Source organism: Hetaerina americana, unplaced genomic scaffold, assembly GCF_022747635.1.
Source record: "Hetaerina americana unplaced genomic scaffold, ioHetAmer1.1.p SCAF_4, whole genome shotgun sequence".
Taxonomy (NCBI): Eukaryota; Metazoa; Arthropoda; class Insecta; order Odonata; family Calopterygidae; genus Hetaerina; species Hetaerina americana.
In genome coordinates, this window is record NW_027286985.1 from 3,661,291 (window position 1) to 3,684,994 (window position 23,704).

The window sequence follows — 23,704 nt, forward strand, 5'->3', positions numbered from 1 at the left end:
TGCATTTTAAATTCAGCTTGCACAAAGTGAGCGTTTTCACTAGACAAAATAACACGGTCAGCAAAGTTTCCTTCCTCACAAAACTTATGTCACTATCATTCACCGCGCAAAATATACTATATTTCAACTATATTAGTTTCTGTTTTCATTTTCGATAAAGAGTAAAAAAGTACCCATTATTCCATAGAATATGCGACTGCCGTACAATGCAGTAAACATAGGAAAAACAATAAAGTTGGTCATAGCAAAACAGTGAATAATAAACTTTCTTCCGCAGTTCGACCACATTCATTGTCATAGACTTTTGATTCGACCAACGTGACATGGACCCAAAAAACAGCACATACCAACTAAAAAAAGAAAACACTGCTTTCGATGAACCCCAATTCAACGCAAGAGAAATTTCCGCAAACAATTTTCCGTACAAAGGAAACTAAAACTTAGGAGCAATCAACAGCTGGCAGGGCTGAGTTAAAGGGAACTCGAGCTTTTTTCTTTACTTTTTCCAACGGCGCAAACTCCAACGGTCCTGTATACTTGCTTAATGTTCCAGACAAGGGAAAACTTCCTCGTTATGGCAACGGAAATATAGCGAACAGCAGTACATTGGCACTCCCCGGCGTACGAACGAAACACGAACAAAAGCTCCCAGAAGTAAAACGTTCTGATGCAGTGCTGTTAAAGACCCTAAAAATAAGGTCGACTCACGTGAAAAACCACCGATGAGTCGAGTTTGCTTCTTCCACGCCGGGGAAAGAAGTGAGTTCCGAACGAGCGAAGAACGGGGAAAATGGGCAGTCGGGGAGGAGTGAAAGAACTCGGGCGGAGAAAAACGAGAGGCGGGAAATATGCAAGCACACTTCCTCACCCCATTCTTTGTTTCCCGTTTCGACACCAATATTAGCAGGGGGCGTTCATTTGGGTGTGAATAAAACCGTTGATTGAGGGATTATCGTAAACCATTCATCAAAAATTGGGAAATCGAGAACTAACCTATGTGATATCTGCTTAACAGAGGACACCGCCAAACACAGAATTGAAGAATGTATCCGTCATGAAAAAACAAGACTAGAAATATGGCATAACATGGCGGTGAAGAAAATTAAATTGCGTGAAATAGTATTATTCTGCTTAAATACCAATTGTAAACTCCTATTTGATTTCGTCACATGAGTGTTAATTAAGCAACGTAAGCAGACACATCTAACGCATTTTACTGTCAGTGTAAATTTTCCTATTTAACGTGCTCTACAACTAGGCGAAAAATCAAAATATATCATACATTCACGATACAAATTATTTTTATCTGTATATATTATGTTGTATGTTTCTGTACTTGTGCTGATTATTGTGAAAATATGTACTAATTGTACTCGAAGTGCCTAAATTCAAATGTTCTGTGTATTCTGTGAATGGTTAAGTGTGTAATTCCAAATGTATTATTATGTATGTTTTGGATAATTGAGAGTTTATGTAAATAACTGTTTAAAGATCTCATATCGGATAACTTTGGCGATTGAAGACAAAAGGTGAATTTAAGCGTGAGCAGATATCCCCTCAATCAACATATAGCAGTGTTGTATAACTATATATGTTGCTACTGGAATAAACTATTGATCTACGGGGAGGAGACTCACCGTAGTATTAAAAAAAAACAATTCATCAGCATTTAGAGGTGAAGACGCTTGGTCCGCGAGTCTTCATTCCCCCCTTACCAATGAGAGTACTATTTCCTTTCCCTTTTGATTTTCCTTCAATTGCACTCCCAAGAAATCCATGTCACAATGCAGTATGCTCAGCCCATCTGAATTTCATTTTCCTAATCGAGCTCCAACTTGCCTTCCCCTCTTCTGATCTCCCGTATACTTTCCCGTTCCTCCCTTTCTTTGCACCTTCGATCTTCAGCATAAGCCTCCTGACATCAGACTTCGAACGTTTCTTCATGACACATAATTAATTCTTATCATTTATTTACGAATGATCCACGTGGCGGACCCATTGAATGCCACGCATCGTACGAATGATCATTACGTATCCTTGTTTACAAACTTATCTCCTTCGTTCACTTGCCATGGGCGTCTTCAAGGTAAACGCCTTTTTAGCTCAGCCATTCTCAAATCGACGTCCGTCTGGCTCCTTCCATCGCACGTCATGCCACTTCGCAAGTAAAATGGAAAATTCCACTCATTCTAATTAATCTCTTCTTAACGCCATTTCTGCCTTCAGCTATTCCCATGTACATGTTAGGTGTTTTGAATTTACTTCTGGTAAATTTCAGTTCATATCAGTATATCAGTACTTGGCCCTTTGCGTTCTAGGACGCTAGCAAGTCTCCTGAGTTATCTTTTATTGCTGCGAAGCCATTCCATCTGCGGTGGAATACGCACATGTTATGCTATGCCACAGGTCACAAGAAACCTGAAGTGAATCCACAACGTGATCGAAAATAAGCAGCGGTAAAGGGAAAAATAATGGAGGACGCAACGGATGAACGAAAAAGTGAAACGGGAGAATAACGAGAAGAAATAATAACCAATTGTAAGCGAATTTAAATCCCGCTCTTTGTTTATGCAAACCATACTGAGTTATTTTCAGTCTTTCATCGGATCCTAATCTTCGCGTGGATGAAGCATATCGCCGTAAATTTCTAAACACGCGATCCACAAGGGTTACTTACACCTTGGTGAAATTCCCCCGCGTACGAGGACGGAAATAAACATCCCGAGAGCGGGGAGAGGAACACACTTTGCGTTGCACAACTGCGAATTTATCGCGTTGGAGGAGCCAGCCCTCTCTTTCGGCCCCGCGCTATTATTCCACGACCCCACCGCATAACTTTCCTCGGAGCCAGAAATGATTCCGCAACAAAGACTGAATTCTTTCGGTCATTTATCAATTTAAAAACCAGCACAAAACTTGTCGAAAGACGCATGCCCGTTGGGGGAAAACTTAGGCTCGTTACGGGGAAGCATCTCTGCGGGTAGAAATTTCTCACCAAGGGTTGAACTTACGAGATAGCGCCATGGCAAGAGCCCAAGAGCCAGAGGGACGGAGAGGTAGAGATAAAACTAGAAAAATTATATTTTAACCCAGGAAAATGATCCTGGGGAACGAAATGAATAAATGGAAAAATGTGATACTCCATCGCAAACGAAGGTATTGAATGATTGTTTCATTAATACAAAAGTAAAGTTTTCTTTAATCCTTCCCTGACGATAAAGTACCCTGCCTTGCATTCTCCATGTTCTCCAATTTTCAAGTTTTCGAGAAACTTTGAACGAAGACATTAACTAGGACTGAACATACGTACGTGAACTCCTTATACGTTTTTAGGCTTTGGCGGAGGAACCCCCTCAGGACATTAGCGTCGCCAACTCTAGCGATGCCAACTTTGCAAATTGCACTGGAGAATCGGGACACAACATATTCCCATGAGTGGACAAAGTCATAATTTCTATTATTTGCCATGAGAAAATGGCCCTGCTTAGCCAATTGGGATTAATTTGAACTTAGGAAAATATGCAGAGGCATTTATAATTTTAAAAATTACAGTATCATCGAAAGACGAAATTATACATGAATCTGGGAAGATAAACACGAGAAAACGTCATAGAAAACAACACTTCATGTAAAATTCAAAAACAAATATTTCATTGGACAAATAATGGAAATTTAAACCTTTTTTTCGGACACGATTCCTTCGTACAAAAAGGAATCTGGTGAAAACATTTAGCCGCAGAAGTAAGGAAAAAAGTTCTGTTGGATGTTAGCCATTAAAAAATACCAAAATGTGAATAGTAAGTATACAAGAATTTTAAAGTACCTTGCAGCAATTTTTGTTATATTATTAGGTAATCTACCGGTCAAGGTAGGTTTTTGGATGGACAAAGCTTTCAAATAAATATTTTGTGACTCCTAACAAAACTCAAAATCCAGCATTCTACTCTACATCAGATCCCTCTTCATCTCTGAGTACTCTCTTCCTCCCTTCATCCCATCCAACATCCCAATCCTGTTCCTTCCCTTTCCTCGTTTGCCTAACATTCTCCCCTCCATTACAGTCTTCAACATCCCACTGCCGGTCAATACCCCCTCCTCTTTGTGAAAGCCTCTTTGCCTCGCGCAATTCTTCTCCTCACGTCCCCACTACTTTGGCCGTGTTGGTCCAAAACACTTGCGAGATACGTTAACTGTTCTACCTGCTCTAGTTTTTGCCCTCCTATTTTAACGTTTAGCTTAGCCTTTTTCTTTCTAGAATATCGCATAACCTTTGTTTTATTAATCTCATCTACATACATCTACATAATACCCCGCAAGCCGCCGCAAGGGCGTGTGGCGGGGGGTGTTAGGTCACCAACCGTAAAAAGGAAAAATACCACATGCAAAAAAACAACACAGAAAATTACACCCACAGCAGCGCACACACTCATGCAAAAATCCCTTCATCCAATACTCATGCAAACACATATACCGCAAAACAACTAAAAAACTGCACCCCATGATGCAGCACGAAAGACATCCTACAACACGGAAGCCAGGACACAACAAGCAAGAAATTGAAACACCACATGAAAATGCACCACGAAACACTCTACCCCCAAAGAGTCTGTAAAAGGCAGGGAATGCGACCCAACGTTGCAGGTAGCAGGAATTTGCCCCCGCGGAGAGGGACGAGGGATTGAAAGGGAAACTTAAAAACAGATGAACAGAACACGAATGAGGTCATTCGGAAAGAATGGGTTATTATAACAAAACACATAAGGTTAGTGGAAGAGCATGCATTTAAATACAACTAATTATTTTTTAGACGCTGAGGGTGGCAAGTGGAATTTTTGCTATCTATAACCCTGCAGTTGCTATCCCGTATTGTCCGTGGTAAGAAGGAGTCCTTGAGTCGGCTAGTTCTGGCATCTATTTCCCGAATTTCATATGCATGATCCGAGCGACCAATGTATGTAGGAGTACGAATAATTTGCGAGACCTCGGTGGTGAAACATGCGGATCTAAATTTATTTAATAATTTCAATCTTGCATTGAATCGTCTCTCAGCCAATGATTCCCACCCCAAATCCATGAGCATTTCGGTGACGCTTTGCGTTTTATCGTAGGAATTTTTTACTAAACGGGCTGCCCGGCGTTGAACCTTCTCAATTTCCCGAATGAGACCTTTTTCACTCGGATCCCACACGCTGCATGCGTATTCTAAATGAGGCCTTACAAGAGCGTTATATTAATATTGATTCTCATCCCATATCTGTCGCATTGAATTTACAATTCACTCAGCAATGCTTGCAGCCCCTTGGCTGACTGACATAGTAAAGCTTGGTCATCATCGAACCTAACTGATTTTACGAATTCCCCGCCCACTTTCATTCCTACCTCGAGTTCTTCCCATGCCTCTTTGATCATTTCCTCTGCATACAGGTTGAACAGCAACGGTGATAATGGGCAACCCTGCCTTACCCCTCTTCCTAACACTGCCCATCAGGACTCCCCGTTACCCACCCGCGCCTGAGCAGTCTGAGACATGTACAGGTTGCGGATTAGCCTCCTTATCCTCCAATCTATTCCTATTTTCTGCAATATACTCGTTAGTTTTTCCCAATTCACTCTATCAAACGCTTTTTCGAAATCTACGAAACAGGCAAATACCTCCTGGTTGTGTTCTATATTCCTCTCGATTAATAATCTCATTACTGCGATGGCATCACGCGTACCTCTCCCCTTCCTAAACCCAAACTGATCATCCCCTAAGTAATCATTTGCCCTACTCTCTATCCTTTTGTTTATGATCCTGAGGACGACTTTAGCTGCGTGGGATATCAAACTAATTTTTCTGTAGTCCTCACATGACGTAGCCTTTACCTTTTTCGTAATAGGAACTAAAACTGACCTCACGAAGTCTTCCGGCCAGATTCCTTCCTCATAAATACTACGAATCAGCCCATATAGCCTCTTCCTCCCACATTTGCCTAAACATTTCAATAGTTCCGCGGGAATGTTATCCACACCCACGGCCTTATTTAGTTTCATCTCCCTTAATGCCCTTTCTATCTCATCGTCGAGTATGCCTGGACCTAAGCTATCTTCCTCTACGTCATATTATTTTTCTATGACTAACTTTGCTGGTCTAAGTTATTTACTATACAGTTCTTCTATATATTCCTTCCATCTCTCTTGGATCTTTCCTTGCAGCAATATACGCCGATGTAAAAAGTAATTGCGAAGAATATAGGAATGTAAAATCACCACATGATTGACAGCTCATAATAGCCCATAATACCATTTGCCTCATCATAGCCAGCTATCTCTATGAAAACTACCTAGCGTCACTTATAGGCGATTATTACCAATTGCAACTTACACTGAACAGGTGATAAAGATTTGGAAATATATCGAAAAAACCTCAAATAATTAAAAGCGAGGCGAATATAATACACACATCATTGGCGGTGTCTTCCGTTCTTCACCGAAATGGAAAGTGTCAAAACAGAATCGCCACCCAAATTTGAATAAAATGGTTCAAATGAGAGTAAAGGGAAAGGAAAAAAGTGGTCACAAACCTATACTATGTCCTCTTCGGAATAGGTCATTAAACTAAATTAAAAGATAAAAAATTACGAGGAAGATATGATGGGCATCTGAGGAGAGATACCACTAAACACATTGCAGAACCAGGGCCACTCTGAGGGTTGTCCAGCGAAGGGTTTTTTTAGTGCTGACGCTACCAGACATCGTAATGGCGATAGCATTCCATCACTACGCCTTCCCTACAGTGATTCCGCACCCTCGAACGCAGCAAGCCGCACATCGAAATGAAAATGCGTCAGTGGGGAGGAAAGTACACGCGGAGGGAGAATGAGGGAGTGCGGGAGGAGTTGGAAGCGCGCGGGAAACAAAAGAGTCCCGTCGGCCGCAAGAGCCGACGTACGCCACGCACTACCGCACACGAACAGCGAGCGGTTGCGAACAGACGAAGGGGAGCGAAGCGTATTTCGGCCGGTGAAAAAGTTAGGCGGGATGAGGCTTCGCCGTAAGCCGTACGGAGCGAGTTTAGCGGCTGGAGAAGGAGAGAAAGTTAGGAAGGGATGGAAAGTTGCGGAAGGAGAGAGAGAGTAAGGGAGATGGAGGCAGTGAAAGGGGGAGAATGTAATGGAAACGGAGGAAGAGAGCATCCGTTTCAGGGGGGTGGGAAACGAATTTTGAACCTCCACAGAAAACCTCCGCTCCTGCGCTCGCGGTAATTTGGTCACTTCTTTCCCGGGTAATGAAAATGCGAACCGCGCCAACGCCGGAGTCGAGTAACAACCTCGGGGTGCATACGTAAAAATCTGAACGCGAGTTTATCTTTCACAGATCACCAATGATTGCGTTAATCTCTCTTAGGTCATCCGACGCAAGCGTATTGAAGCAGTGCTTCATCTCCCTAGCCTGGAATGTCCATAGAGCGAGGGAGCAAACTGTCGTTATATCCCCTTAGTGGGAGCAGTTTAAAGGCGACTGGGGTCGCTATCCCCGTAAACAAAGACTAATTAGATGCATACTGGACAGGATTCACGGCCTGCGACCGGCAACCACGGAGCGAGCTGTCCTCTGGGCCGTCATCTGTCGTGATCAGCCATTAATTGCTGAATCCAAATTGAAGTTACTTCTCTAACACGTGCCGGCTGCGATGATATTAAACTTAACGGTGCATCTTGAAAGCGAAGTGGTAGGTAAAAAAATCAGAGAAGGGGAATTGCGATATGAAAAATAGTGAAAGGGCTCACGTGACTACATTCAAAAGAACAAAAAAATAATTATCCATACCGGCTTATTGCTTTCAATGTACTACTCGCACGTACAACACCTGTAAGTGCAGGAATTGCAAAGTGGAAAATTCGGCTTCCGTTCGTTGAAGTAGCCGTGATTAGGCGATTGCGGGGTTGCCCAGAATGAGCCAAAGGGGGCTCGTCACTTGGATGGGAATTTAAAATTAAATGACACCCAAGAAAGATGAAAAGGAGTCTTGGACCGCAAGACAAGCCTTTCACGCGGTGCCACGAGAGGAACCCGGCGATGAAAATTTAAAAGGGATTTCCGGCCATGGACTCGTGGGCCCTGAAAGAAATGGACAACCCCAGGGGGGGGGGACAAAGGGAGGAAGATCACTCTCCCCAAGCAAAAACAAAGAAGTTGTGTGGGAAGGCGGCGCTTACACGTAGGGTAAATTGCGCCGTTCAGCTCAGAGTGATTGCTGGAGACGAGCTGGGCTGGGTGCGGAGGAGGAAAATACACTCCGCGGAGAAATTAGTGTTCCCTTAAAGGGGAAAGGGGGGGAGGGTGACAGGGAGAGTGAGACGACCCTTCCGCCGGACGTGTATTACACTCGAACTGTTCCCCACACGCAACTAAGCGCCCTGACAACCTCCGAAAAAGGTCGCAGGTTCTCCGACCAAATTGAAGAATCTGTTGGTCTTATCGGAAGTAAATATCTCAGTTGCCCGACCATCCATCATGTAAAGAATCAATTAGGATTACAACACAGCGTGAGTACTCGCCTGAAAAACAGAATGAGCTACGAGCATTCACCGGAAATAAATAAACATTATCGCATAAACTTTCCAAGACGATAATGATCATGTATATATGAAAGTATGAAATCGAATTCAGAGGGAATCATTATGGAAATATAAACAAATCAGTGGAAAATAGTGGCAAGTCTGGTAAAATAGAGCGATGTAATACTGGGCATTTTCAGCCTGTCTTTTCTTTTCCGACATTTAAAAAAAAACGTGCTTACCATTTTGACCATCTGCTATCAATATCCAAAAAAGGTTATCGACACATTCTCCATCGTGAGCTCAGAGTCAAACTGTCACAAGAGAGGACATAGTGGAGAAGAAAACCTCGCTAGGAGCGCTCTATCTTCCAGGATAATATATTTTAATAGCATTTCTCCTTATGCAGTAATAAAATACAAGGGCATTTTGAGCCAAATGTCTCCGACAAATTCCTAAAGAAATATTTTATTGAAGCAATTCACTGACTTTGATACCTATTTTAGCACAAAATCGCCAATATATTTCAATAAAGGTGTGTATATGCTTCTCGGATAAGATTAATGTCAATATATAAAGAGTAGAAAGAATTTGCATATGATCGAATGATAATAAATACATTTTCTCATTTTATCAGCAATTTTGGACTCTAATTGTTAAATCCTAAGTGCATATGTATAATGCAGGTAACTCAAGGAAAGACATCCAAACTACCCGCACTATTACCCGCAAACCAACCATTGACATGTGACAGCCAGATGAAGAGGATTCAAACGCAAGCCTAATTGATAAAGATAAGAAGCCACTGGGAGAAATAAAAAGAAAAGCATGGTGATGCGTTAAGGCCCGGGATTCGAATACCACCCAGAAACGATTTTCTCTGAAAGAGTTCACCGAGTACCGAGATCTCCGCCGACAGACCTTACGAAGAATTCGAACATTTAAACGTCCGAATCGAATATAAACATTTAATCAAATATTTTTATTGTTGCTTGAAATCTACAATGAGGAACGATTTGAAATTTCCGAGCGAGTTTCTACACTCAAAAGATCCAACAAATTCTATTTTCCAACTTATTGCGCGTGTTTAGAAAGCTCAACCGGAATTATTTAACTCACACCGAGATGCAATGTACAGGTGGAAGAGGAGGAAAGGCAAGAGAGGCGAATCATAAATAAAGCCGTGAGACGGGACGGAGAGGAACGGGGGAGTAATTAGTTTTTTTCGAAAAGGAGGAAAATGTAGTAGGGGGAGAAAATCCCTCCCACTTCCTTCCGGGCGCAGAGGAAGGCGTTGAGGGCGGCGGAAGGAAGGGAAACGGAGGGAATTGAGGAGGTGAATTAAAAGGGGGAGGATATAAGGGTGGGAGGGTGGCTAGCTGGCGGGAGAAGAGCTGTGGACTCGGAATAAAGTGGATGGGGAGATAGGAGAGGAAGAGAGAGACATGGAAGAGGAAGAGATGAGGAATGGGAGATGGAGGGAAGGATGAAGGTTCCGAGGTGAACGGAGCAAACCCCATTTTCCGGTCTGACGAACTACAGGTGTTGTGTGTGAATACGATGGCGATGTGTGTGGGGGGAGAAGGAAAACAGGGGTCCCTGCGACCGTGCATTGGTTCGCACGCCCCTCTACCGCTCTCCCTCCCCCATCTCCTCCTCTTCCACCCGCGAGAAACACTCCTCCCCTTTCGCTACACCGCCAAATTACTCCCCTCCCACCTTCAGGCAAGAGGCATTCACATGGACTTTTCAGAGTCCGTGTGAATGTCTCGCATCGACGCTCGAACCGCGGCGGATAAATACGCACTCCAGTTCACTAGCTAGGCGAGGTCCGCCTACGCCTGCGCCACAAGGCCACGGGCACGGCCGAGTACGATGGGAACGTAATCGCGCATGCAAATCAAGTTTTGCGGAGTATTTTTCGTTTGACTTGACGGATACAAAGGAATTTATAACGACACTGCTGATCGTGAGCTTTTTTTAAAATCTTCCAAAACAAATGATAGCGGAAACCCCGTAAGAAAAGCTGACCGTAACATTCAACATAAATGTTTAATATATAACAGCTAATGCATGTATGAGTGCTTTATCGGCAGGGAGTTCACATTTTGAAAATATTAACTGGGTTAATTAGTTCAAGTTTTATCATTGCGGAGTAAAATTTATCTTCGAGAATTTGTCATGCCAGCTAGGAAAAAAATTGCTACGGTTTTACTCTCCTGAGCCACTCTCCGGAGAAAGAGCATCTATAACCTTTTGGACTTCACTTTAATCGACAAAATTGTTGTTCCAAACAAAGTACAACAAGGATATTTTGAAATTAGTCACAATCTGAAATTTTAAAATCACATATCTGGGGCTCGCTAGTCTACGTCCTCCTCGCTGTCGTCTTTCCCTAAATCAGATTATTTTGGGTTTCCTCCCTTTCAAACAACCCGTGCGTTTCTAATGCTTTTATCTTATATTTCCAATTGAAACTCTGATGCCATTATATTTCATTTTCGTTTTCTGAAGCACTACCTCTCACTAATTCGTGCGTTGTTTTGGTGTATCCCTTCATGTTTTCTCTGTTTCTGCGATTCTCATTCTGATCTGACTTGGTTTTTTTTTAACCAAGCAAAATTTAACTTTTCCCCCACTTCTGTTGAGAATTTCCTAATTTTTCTTTCTTTGGTTCTTGTATTTCCTCTTTCTTCCCTATGAACATTCTCATCGGCATCGTCTTTCTCGCAACTCTCCTGTTGCTTCTGTCATTTCCTTCCTCAGGTAATAAATACTATCTCCGCGCGGCGATAGTATATTTTTCAGCCCTCCCCCATCGAGTTCCATAGGAAACACTAATCTTTTTTATCAGAGGGTGAAATTAATTATTATTTTTTTAGCATTCAAAAACATAATGCACTGTTCAGTATTATATTCCAAAAATTATTTTTCATTCAAACTTGGGAGCTCAAAATAACTTTGAAATGACGTATAAAATGGCAGAGAATATAAAAAAAAATATTACTTGATCTCGACGTTATTTACCGTTATCGGCATTTTTTGCCAACGAGGTCACAGAGCACCGTGTTTCCGTCACCCATGATGATTAGGCTCTACTTTCCTTTTACTGCGAAGAAGACACTGTATTCTATGCCCCACTTGCTTCTCCTTCATTGCTCCTCATTCGGCATGACTGAACGTTCTCACGCACAACTGCAAAGTCAGCACATTCGTAGGCTCTCTTAGTAAGTTTACCGAGAGGATCCCATCTTCGAAGTACCAACACGACCTCCCAATCTACCCCACTACATCTACACTCGGGCATGACACCAACACATGCTATCTTCTGTTCCTCTCCTGAGCACATCATCCTGCATCGTTCCTAGAGTCATGTGACCCGCCGCATTTTATTTCGCTGACTTCAAGGGAACGCTCACGTCAGCCTGGTCATCAAGACCTGCACATCTTCCGCCTACACATTCTCTCCTAAGAAACGCACCGTTCCAAGGCCCTGCTCCACATTTGTCCATTTGACTGACGCTTCCTTCCATACATCTGTCATGGGCACTCAAATGCCCCAAAAACATTTACCCGGTGGAACGAAATCGCGCTAGACCATTATCAAATAAAAAAGCGCTTGGATATCCATTCCTATATTCTTTCGAAAAATGGTCTTTGTACTTCGAAACCATTTAGTGAGAATATCATAACATACCTTATTAACAGAAGTTTAAAGTACCTTAGACGCTCAAGACATATTGTTACCCTTATATTAGTTATCAATTGAATAGAGGATTAAAAAAAATAATATAACCAGTCCAATGACAGTAAATAACGAAGCTATCAAGTAACTGCAGTTGGAATCATCAACAACAGCATATTTCCATTCTCAATAGGTATTACCTTCAGTTGGATCATATATTATTAAAATGTTAACACACGTTACCATTTCTTCGTGAACATTTACAGACTTATTTTCAAACTTGCATTATATATATAAACCATAAAACCATAAACACAGTAATCAACCCGAAGGTCGGTTTAGTAGGTGATGGTAGATCACCCAGTACTAATCCCTAGGCGGCGCGTGAAAATTCACACATCAAGGTAGGGGGGCCAGTTCCTTTCCCTGGGCCGGTTATGGTTTCCCAGGAAGATCTGGTACCCGAAAAATCACTTAATCTTGGGTGGAGCTGCAGGTACTTTTCAGACCACCCCCGAGTGTGTGTGTGTGTGTGTATATATATATATATATATATATATATATATATATATATATATATACACACACACATATATACATATATGCATACATGTGTGTGTGTGTATACTACCTTGATCAAAAATTTCCCGGAATTTATTCAGAAAATTAAAAATACAAGTTTATTCATCTAAATCTATATTGTCCCCTTAAAAGTAATCCCCATCGACTGCAACACACTTATGCCAGCGCTTGATCCAATCCTCGAAACATTTTTTATATTCGGTTTTCGGTATGTCCATCAGTGCTTCCTGCGATTTTTCCATTACTTCCTCTCGGCTGCTAAAACGCGTTCCCCGTAATGGTTTTTTAACTCGATTGAACAGAAAGAAGTCACAGGGAGCCAAATCAGGTGAATTCGGTGGCTGTTGGATGGTATTTGTTGCATTTTTCGTCAAAAAATTACGAATAATGATAGCACTGTGCGACGGTGCGTTATCATGGTGCAAAATCCACGAGTTTTCTGCCCACATTTCTGGTCTCTTTCGGCGAATTGCTTCACGCAAACGTCTCATAACGCCCAAATAATACTCTTTGTTTACTGTCTGGCCTTCTGGCAAAAATTCATGATGCACTACACCGTTGTAATCCATGAAAACCGTCAGCATTGCCTTCTTTTTTGACTGAAAACGACGTGGTTTTTTTGGTCTCGGCTCATTTGGTGAACGCCATTCACTTGCCTGATGTCTGGATTGCGTGTCGTACTCATAAACCCACGTCTCGTCTCCAGTAATGATCCTTTTGATGAATGTGGGATCGGATTCAGCCTCGCAAATCATGTCTTTTGCGACGTCAACACGGTCTCTTTTTTGCATGAAATTGAGGTCTTTTGGCATGCTACACGACGGAAACCCAAATCATTAACCACAATGTCTTGGGCGGATCCATAGGCAATGTTCAAGTCCTCCGCTATTTCTCTGATGGTTAATTTGCGGTTATTGACCAACATTTCTTTTACTTTATCAATTTTTTCACCGACTTTCGATGTCGATGGTCTGCCACTGCGTTCATCATCTTCGATTGACTCACGACCACTTCTGAACCGCTCGTGCCACTGGTAAACGACCGTTTTTTTTTAGAGAATCGTTGCCGAAACACTTCCAACATTTCCAACGTCCGTGCGCCACTAAATCCGTTTTTTACGCAAAATTTAATACAAGTTCGTTGTTGCAAATTTAAATCCATTTCTGCAATTGTAAAAAATCGCCAACACACACAGAGATAGATGTACTCTTGGCTACGTAACTTTTGCAAATGTCAAGTTATGACACTAAGATTTAAAGGGAATATCAACAACAGATGTACCAATTTAACAAAAAAAACAGAACTCAAATCGGAACGATGGGAGCGCCACACGGTGGTTATTCCGGGAACTTTTTGATCAAGGTAGTATATATATATATATATATATAATATATATATACAGATATCTATTTCGATATCCTTTCAATAACTAAGGTTGATAAAAATTACTTCCATCGGACACTCACTGATTATTCACAATAGTTGACTCCTGTTACAGTCTTAACGCGTGAGAGTATGGTTCAAGGTCTCCAACTGTTCCAAGTTTTCCCTTAGCATTTCTACACCGAAGCGGGGAATCGTCTCCAATTTCATCTCCTGACAGCACATACAATAAAACAAAGTGCATGCCACAAGCATAGTTTATCATAGGCTGTGGCCAACACAAAATCAAGGCCGTGACCAAAGCCTTCCGATTCGAACACGGCTCAAGGAAAGGTAAACATCGTTCCCATCAAAAACGAAAAAGCCAGACTAGTCGGTAACGGTTGAGTGGCCAAGGAAAGGGGCCACCTGGAAGGTGTTTAATCCACCGTGACCCCCCCCCCCGAAGTGGGAAAAAATAACTACAAGCGTTCATTTCAGATAATTTCTTAAAAAGCTGCTCAGCAACACGAAAACGTCCGAGGAACCGAAAATTACACCGTTTTGGACGACCGAGCCTGGCTTTATGATCGACGATCGGTTATCTGCGTCACACATGACGGCATTTCGAAGTGGAGAGAGAAATTACTGCAATGGACTGGAGAAAATAGCAACAATCAATTAAAGATGTCTCAAGGATCCACACAGACACTTAAGTGTTGAAATGCGGTATCTGCATGCCATAAAATCGAGAGTCTCCGGAAAGAATAACCATCCAACCCTTCGTGGCACAAGTCCCCACTCAGGCCACTCGTGAATATTCAAGGGAAACTACAGGATTTATAGAGATTTATTTTATTATTTTTGCATTGGTCCGAAAACAGAACTTCGACCTTTACATCGCACTTTGAATAATGATATAACAATTAAACAATTACATACAACCAAGCCCTAGGTGAATAAAAAAACCACCTAGGCGGGAATCGAACCTACGACCTCTGGGTAGGCAGTAGAGGAAATTACCCCGCCGCCACCGGGGTCGGCAATCCGGTCAGATCTATGAAAGTTTCCGTGGACTTAATGAATTATTATTTACTTAGGAGTAGCGACGGAAAAATATTTCGATTCGATGAGCACGGACATGAGCATGGGATATTAAAAGAGAGTGATAGGTAATTACCGAGTGAGAGTACCGTGTACTTTCTACTTTTGCGATATTTTTACAAATTTTGGAAATGAAAAGTTTTATATTTTCAATTATTTCAGAATCTCACAGCTTCATCGCTATTTCTGTTCATTTAGCAATTATGTTTTTATTTCTGTTCCTACCATTGATTCCTACCAATACGCATGTATTTTATTTCGATATTTCATACATAACTTTCTCCTGTCGCTTCTCTCCCCCCCCCCTCATTTCATCTACAACAAACAATTCTAATCCCCGCCAGAACTTATTTTTTGGTTAACCTTCGCTCTACGTGCTTCCGCGTAAATAGGTTGATGATAATATTAATAATAAATTCAATACAATTATCGTTAATATTGAAGGAATAATTAATAATTTACAACACGATTTCATTTCATGCCACTCTAACACTATGTACTACAGGTAAATATTTTCTTTCTGCGGTAAACCTTTCTTTCTCATTCATATCGTACGAATTCATCCATTCATATCTCCCGTCCCACTCATCAGCATTCTTCCTTTCATCACTTCCGCCATCACACCCTCGACTTTCATGCATCCCCATCTCCTCCCTCATTGTAACCACATGGTGTCTCCTTGCCTTTAGCCAAGAAACCCACCACTTCCTCCATTTCCCTTCCACCACACTGCTCTTTCGTACATGTTTTACTTGATACGTTTTTTGGAATAGAAAATCCATTCGACACTTATTTCATCCACGCCACTACGCATTAGTCTAAATAACTATGACCATAAATGACCCCAGATTACAATCCTCTACTATTTGTTGCCCATACGTATTGCAATTCTATTATTCTATTACTTGAAACTCAAGAAATTAATGTATTTAACTATGGTTTGGTTTGATCCATAATGCATATTTTGTGCCAATGGATAAAGGTAGGCGATGAATTCAACGACAGCCCACCGAAAAAAATATAACCTCAAAACTCATATTCCGATTAACGGCCCCGCATTTATGAGGCCGATATTTCAACAGACATAAAGTAAAAATAAAGTCAAGCCACTAAACAATGAATTTCACGGACATTTAAATTCAGGGAAACATTTTCCATGAAGATCCCAGGAAAAAACATCTCCAGCATTTAACGAGTCGCAGAAACCTCAGAATCATGCAGCAGCAGTTAAAACATGAAAGGAAATAAGCTCACCGCATCTTTGCGGCAAACTTCTTCGGCGAGAATGGCATTCCCATCGGCCGAATCTAAAATACTAATTCCCCGTTCGCTTGCCGCCTTGCAAACAATTTTGGCCGTGTTTACCCTTCATCTCCGTCCACGTTGCTGTTGGCGTTTTTTTATATATAGTATGTCTTTGCCCTGTAAAAATCACCATTCTTCCCTCGGCGGGGGAAAGTGATTCTGCAACGAAAGCATTGCACGCACGCACAATGGACACCACGAGGAAGAAAAACCGAGAACAGGGGAAGGGGGGGGGGATCGCCGTGGGTTGGTCGAGGTCCTCTTCCCGCTCGCGTGAGGGCGGTATATGCCCACGGGAAGGGTTCGCGCGGTAGAATTTGAGTCGGGCAGGCCACGTACGCGATGAGGGGAATGGGGAGGGAGCCTCCAACGTGCTCGCGGACCGAAAAGAAACGGGCCAGGCCCTGAGTTTTGTAGGAGACATAGGGAGTGAGAGGGGTTGGACGGGACGGGAAGAAATAAGCCTCCAGACGCTTTTGTTCGCCGAAAAGACACGCTCACTTTTTTTAGGAATAAAACGAAAAATCTGAACGCACACGGAAGGTGAGTGCGGCAAAGGATGGGAAGAGAATGGGAGGGAACGAGAAAAACAGGAGTAGGAAGGAGATAAGGACAGGAAGGGTGGAGGATGACAAGTCATAAGTCCAAGGGGGGTATGTGGGAGGAGTACGAGTACGGGGGCGGGGGGCGGGAAAGGGAGAGGGAGGAAGGAGGCGAGGGGAACCAGACGTAAGGACACGGCGGCGGTGGAATGGCTTGCACGGAGAGATGCCGACCGCGCTCATTTCAGGGCATAAGCAGGCAGAGCAGAAGATCAGGTGCAATGCGGATCCATTCATTGTGAGATTTGTTTTATATTCTCAAATGTTCTCTTCCCTTGCCGCTATTAACATGTTAGAGTTTCTTCTAAGATTCTTACGTACGTAAATCGAATAATTACCAAGGATGAAGTACAATTATATATTTATGATCGGGATTCTCTTCAATGCAACAATTTCAGAGTGTAAAAATCATTCGCCTTGACTGGGATTCGAACCCAGATCCCCCAATATCCGGTCGAGTGCTTTAGCCACTTAAGCTACCGAGGCGTCCTCTTAAACTCTGAAATCTGGGTTCGAATCCCAGTCAAGGCGAATGATTTTTACACTCTGAAATTGTTGCATTGAAATGCACATTAGCGGATGACTCCGTTAAAAGTTACTGTTGCGGCATCTCCCGCAGTTTCTTTGGGGATTCTCTTCTTTTCATTATACTATTCACTGGCAACCAAGATGTAGAATTTGGATAAATATTGAAATACTCCTTTAAAAAATTAACTTAAACGCATATGTACGTGCGTGTATATATATATATATATATATATATATATATTATTTTTTTTATTTTTTTAAGGAGAATTTTAATATTTTTCCAAATTCTACAACTTGATTTCCGATGATTTCTGATCATAAATATTGTGTCATATTTGACTTTGTTGTGCGTAAGTATGAATATACATATATATAAACACACACACTGTGTGTTTATATACTTATAGGGGGTAGAGGGTTGGCCTGCTGACCGGAGGGTCCCGGGTTCGATTCCCGGGCAAGGCACTCTGGGAACCTGCAGCTCCACCAAAGCTTAAGTGATTTTTCGGGTACCAGATCTTCCTGGGAAACCATAACACAGGGAAAGGAACTGGCCCCCCTACCCTGATGTGTGAATTTCACACGCCGTATAGGGCTTAGTACTGGGTGATCTCTACCATCACCTACCAAACCGACCTTTGGGTTGATTACTGTGTTTATGGTTTATATATATATATATATATATATATATATATATATATATATATATACACGTTCAAACACGAAATCCCGCCAAACGGCGAATAAATACTCATATATACAGAAACAGATATAAGGAAAAGGGATAGGAACACATATAAAGGACGAACACAATAGAGGTGGGGAAGGCGGAATCGAACGGATCACAAGAGTAAAAATATTTCCTCAACCGGGACTCGAACACCGGATCTTTCCACTTGCCGGGCGGATGCTCTTAATATATATATATATATATATATATATATATATATATATATATATATATATATATATATATATATATATATATATATATATATATATATATATATATATATATTATAATAATAGGAAAAACCGTGTTCTTAAAATAAATTGTAGGAACGCAATAAATTTCCGAAATAAAACAGCATTGCAGTTCCTACATCAAAATACCCGTTTTTAACATACGCTCTTGGCTCATTCACAATCATTTCCAAGTTACGCCGCTAACTATGTGCCCTGAGGAACTCATTAGACATTTGAATAAATCTTTATTCAAATTTTATACGGGAAAAATAAATTATGTCTCTCTCAATAAAAAGCCACACAAAGAAACACACATAAATGCTTCACGAAATTCAACGCAAATATGAAACGACACCTGATAACTGAGCTTTGGGTCCAAGTTCATTTTAAAAGGATAAAGGGATGCACGCAGGGAACCCCCTTCCCTTTAGAGGGAAGCAGACGGAGTCATTCTATTGATCCAACGCACTGCCGGCCCTGCCCACGGCCACCGCGGATGCACTTGGTAAGAACACAAATACCCTCGCAATCCTGAACTACAGACTGTTCACAGCGGCGGAGTAAGTCCGATTAAATGCTGATTGCTTCAGCCTCACCGATCGGATTCTTGCCTTAGAAGACGTTAGCGAAAAGGGAATATTGATTACAGAAACCTTTTCTGGTGTGTTTTCGTTTTTCAACTTTCTTTAAACCCCCACCAAGTATTATAGTCCGATCAGATTTTAAATATACACCGCATAATACGCTCTATGAATAATGAAAGGACACTTCATTACGTCAAGCATAAGGTTTGTGATTCCCTATTGATCAGTTTCTTTCGGAACATCCAAGAGCTAAGCTACATTTACTCTAAAATTTCGGGCACGTATCTGACCACGCGAAAATTTCGAAAGGTAAGTTGACCTCACTCAATATCCACCCTGCGAATCAGTCACACTGCACACACGGACATGAAGTGAGGAGCAAAAGGTGATGATATTGTACCGTCTTCGACCTTCGAAAGAGTAACCCGTCATTTGCAAATTTCTGATGAAACAGTGAAGGAACGAAAGTGAGAAAGAGTCTGCTCGAGCAAAGAAGACCCGAGGCACGTATGCGAAGTTTGTATAACGCCGCTGGATTAAAATCGAGGTGCCTTAGATGTTTAATATTACAGTTTGCGCAGTCGCTGCTGCATAACCTTCTGCGGCCCCGGAATCGGCGATTGAAGTAGGAATTCGAGATTGTCTCTGCTCGTCTTTCAACTTTATATCCTCAGCACGGGATAAAATGCAGCGCGGATTAAAATTCTGTCTTATTTCACGAAAACCTCTTAAAAGAGTCCCGTTCCGTTGTCTGAGGGCACACGAGACGGACACTACCCTAGCATGAAAGGATTGTTTAAAACTACCTTTAGCTGAAGCAAGAAAAATGCCCAATTGATCTAGCATTAAATAGTATTTATACCCAAACAATTCAATGTATCGTTCGAATTAATTTATTTAATTTACAATAATATGCTTTCACAGTTCATGTTTCGTAAATGAGCGGCGTAAAATGTATGGCTAGTCATTCATATCGAACATGAAAAAGATCGCACGACTCGCGATTTGCAGTTGCCGAACCAATCGGTTGCAGTTAGAAGTCACTACCATGGAAAGGCCGTCCGTAACTGGCAGGCTATTGACATGGTGAGCCTAGACTCAAGGCACTGAAATTTCGTAGGCAGGACTACCACATACCACCACTAGCACACATATTTAAATACAAATTGAATGGTAGCCTTAAAATATGAAATATAATCCATTGATTATCTTTCACCCTCCGCGAAACCTCCGCTAAGTGGCGTAGGGGTCTTCAACGATCACACAAATCTCATTCAACGTAGGTCTCGTCACGATGGGTATCCATCTCCTAAAGAAAGACAAAAGAAGGCGAGCGGAAGGACACGAAGGGGAGAAGAGACGAGCCTCTTGAGGGCCGGCGGCATTGGGATGGGAGGGAGTCGGGGTGAGAGGCTGGAGAAAGAAACAAGAGAGACGCGATTGTACGATTGGGCGCGCGACGCCGATCGGGGATTCGGCGAGACGGGAGGGGGGGGAGTGGGCGCCCCACGAGACGGGGGAGGGAGGGTGGGCACCACGCGAGACGGGGGAGGGGGTGAGGGAATGTGCGTGCGACTGCCTCGGTGAGTGGGGCAGAGGGACCCCCTTGGGGATAGGAGCGGTCGGGGAAAAGGGGGATGCACCGTTGAAAGCGGGGCGGACGTGAGGCGAACAATGGGAGGGGCGAAAGTTGGTTGGTGGGGGTGGAGCCGCTCGGTGCGATGCAGCGGACGATGGAGAGGTGAAGATAAGGGGTGCAGACGAACGCCCAAAAAAAAACATCCCAGCTCAACCCCCTCCCCCCCCCCCCCCCGCTGATCTACCTGGGGTGAAACTAAACATAATTGTTGGAACGGTAGGTTTGAAACGTGACAGAGATTGTTTGTTCAACTCTTATATTTTAATCCAAATTACTCCCATGATTCAATTGTGTGAAATTCATACTTCATCCGAGAATATAACAATTACATGATTTCAAAGAGTAGAACGCTTAAGTTGGCCACAAGACATAGTCAACGGAGTATTGCCGAACGATTCAATTAATAATTTACACTCGAATGAAACGGTCGAGTGTAACGAGGAAGGGATTGTGCGTATAGCATTTTAATCGTGAAATTAATGGCGCAGCCAGATTATTGTATGAACTAGATTGTAAATCACTCACGGAGGTGGTTAAATTACAGACAAAATCTATTGTATCAATGGCGAGGTCTCTCTTGCAACGCTGATGTAAATTGATTACAAGAACTCGGTTTACCACTGCAGGATATAATAATTAGCTGTGCCATAATCTACCGAGCTAGGGTTGTTTTTGATGGACTGTGGCATTGCCCACTACCGTATTCCTAAGCCAAAACTAACGAAATACCAAATATCCGTAAGACTCGTGCTGAATGCATATTAAAATTCTTAAACGCTGATCTCCTTTAATTCTAAACAAAATGCCCCTTCTTTCCCTCCCTCTACCTTGCCTACCCACTACTCTCCCTTCTATCGGGGTCTTCATCATCCCGTTGCCTCTCCGCATCGGCCTTTTCCGAATTTCTCCCAACAAGCCGTCTTCCTTTCCCTACCATGCCAAGACTTAAGTAGGTAGGACAAATCATGAAAATAAGTTATAAAATAGAAACACCAGGCGAAGAAGCAACAGATTTTATGAGTAATTTCTTCAGCGAACGATATGAGATCAGAATATCTGTATTCAATGGCGCTGGGAAAATATTCTAAATAGCCTGGTATGTTATTATTTTATCTAACCCTTATTACCAGCAAATCGTCTCGTATGCTTAAAGAAGTAGGTCACACTAACTAGATAGACAGTTGCAGATACCGTAGTATACGCAGCTAAGGTAAAAATTATTTTCGTCACTTGAATTACTGGAAATATTTATTGGCGACTAACATTTAGGCACATGTAATTTCGATGTTGCATACCTGGCGTTACAGAATCACATGCGAATACCTCACACCTAGCAGGAGATTGATATAATTCTCCGGTGGCTCAGAACTGGAACTATTAGGACTGGACCTGGCTTAGGTATTTAACAAGATGATACGTCTGGTTAATTTAAAAAATAACTTTGGCAGAGGATGTTTCGATTGCAACAGAATCCAGTGTTTGTATTTTTAAGCCCAAAAGATAAAGATAAGCATCGATGCGGAGATCTTTCCCCGATGGGGGCGTTGAAATCGTGAACTTGCGAGTTAATTGGTGAGAAGACCCAGATAAAAATGTCGCCAGTGCCATATTCACTTCTGGCTAATACATCAGTCATAACATTTGAAAACAAAATATTCCATTCTAAAACTGCGCACCAAATGCATTAGGAAAGTGAGGGAAATTGTTATTTTATTTTGTTATTCCGCAAACCATCCTTACCTCTCCTCATCTCCCCGTGCACCTTTGGAAGTTATCTCTTTCTGTACGTATGTCTTTTAACACGATTTCCAAGAGAACCCAATAAGAGCAACACACTAGGGAAAGGGAAAAATATTCGTTGCCCCTAATTATTAGGTCCTGCCTAATCGAACTGCCAAGCCATTTCGCACGGCAATTCTCTGAGCGATGGGAGCACGGGGCACGCGCCGTCCAAAACCAACTATCGCATCGATGGCACGCGGACTGGAATAAAATGTTGCCTAAACTCACAATGGCCGACGCGTCGTCCGCAAGGAGGAGATTGAGAACTGGAACCCCGATGTCCACGGGCAACAAACACCTCGCAGTTCCGGTGACTCTTTCAAGAATCTTTTTTTGTTGTCGTTAATGCCGTCTCCAACTGCTGCTCCATAGATATGACGCGAGGCGTGTGCCGTGGCAACAGCGAGCTATATCCATCCCCCCGCCCAAAAACTCGGAAGTAAACATCGCCAGTGCAGATGCTCCGATGCTTCCTGCGGCAGATGGATAGAATTTGAAAAAAAAAGCCGTTGGAAATCGAACGGGCGGGCGGATGGCGAAATTTTCACAGAAATGTTGTCCGCCTCTATCATGCCCTCTAGAGGATATTGTAGGAAGACGATCCCGAAAAAAGTAGCAGGCCAAATGAAAGCTTTACGCATTATATACACTCAACGAATTCGATTCGAAAACATTTTGATAAAGCAATGCGAAACGAGGATGTACAACGGCTCCCAGGGATCACTTTCGATGAATTGTAAACCAATTGACCCATATTAGTTAAGTACAATAGAATCCATGCTTGAAATTGAAGTGGGTTGATTCTCGTGAATCGATTCTTGTGGGCGAGCTTGCGTAATATCTCTAATAGAAATAATTGCCCTTGAGATTATTTCATAGACTCGTCATTTCGGCCCAGTTATGGCGTGGATATTCCAAGTCCATGTGTATTTTTCCCATAAGAGCAACGCGGCTGACGGGACATTATTAATGTAAGGTTAATGAACAAAGTTGATTGGTAGAGTCACCGGACTTGAGGAATCTAT

At 42.3% G+C, this 23,704-nt stretch overlaps 1 protein-coding gene across 1 annotated transcript in view; it reads right to left on the reverse strand.

The window, feature by feature from the left end:
- The window catches only part of baz (par-3 family cell polarity regulator), a 482,958-nt gene that overhangs the window by 255,679 nt on the left and 203,575 nt on the right, over window positions 1–23,704 (reverse strand). The gene's annotated exons all lie outside the window — the stretch shown is intronic.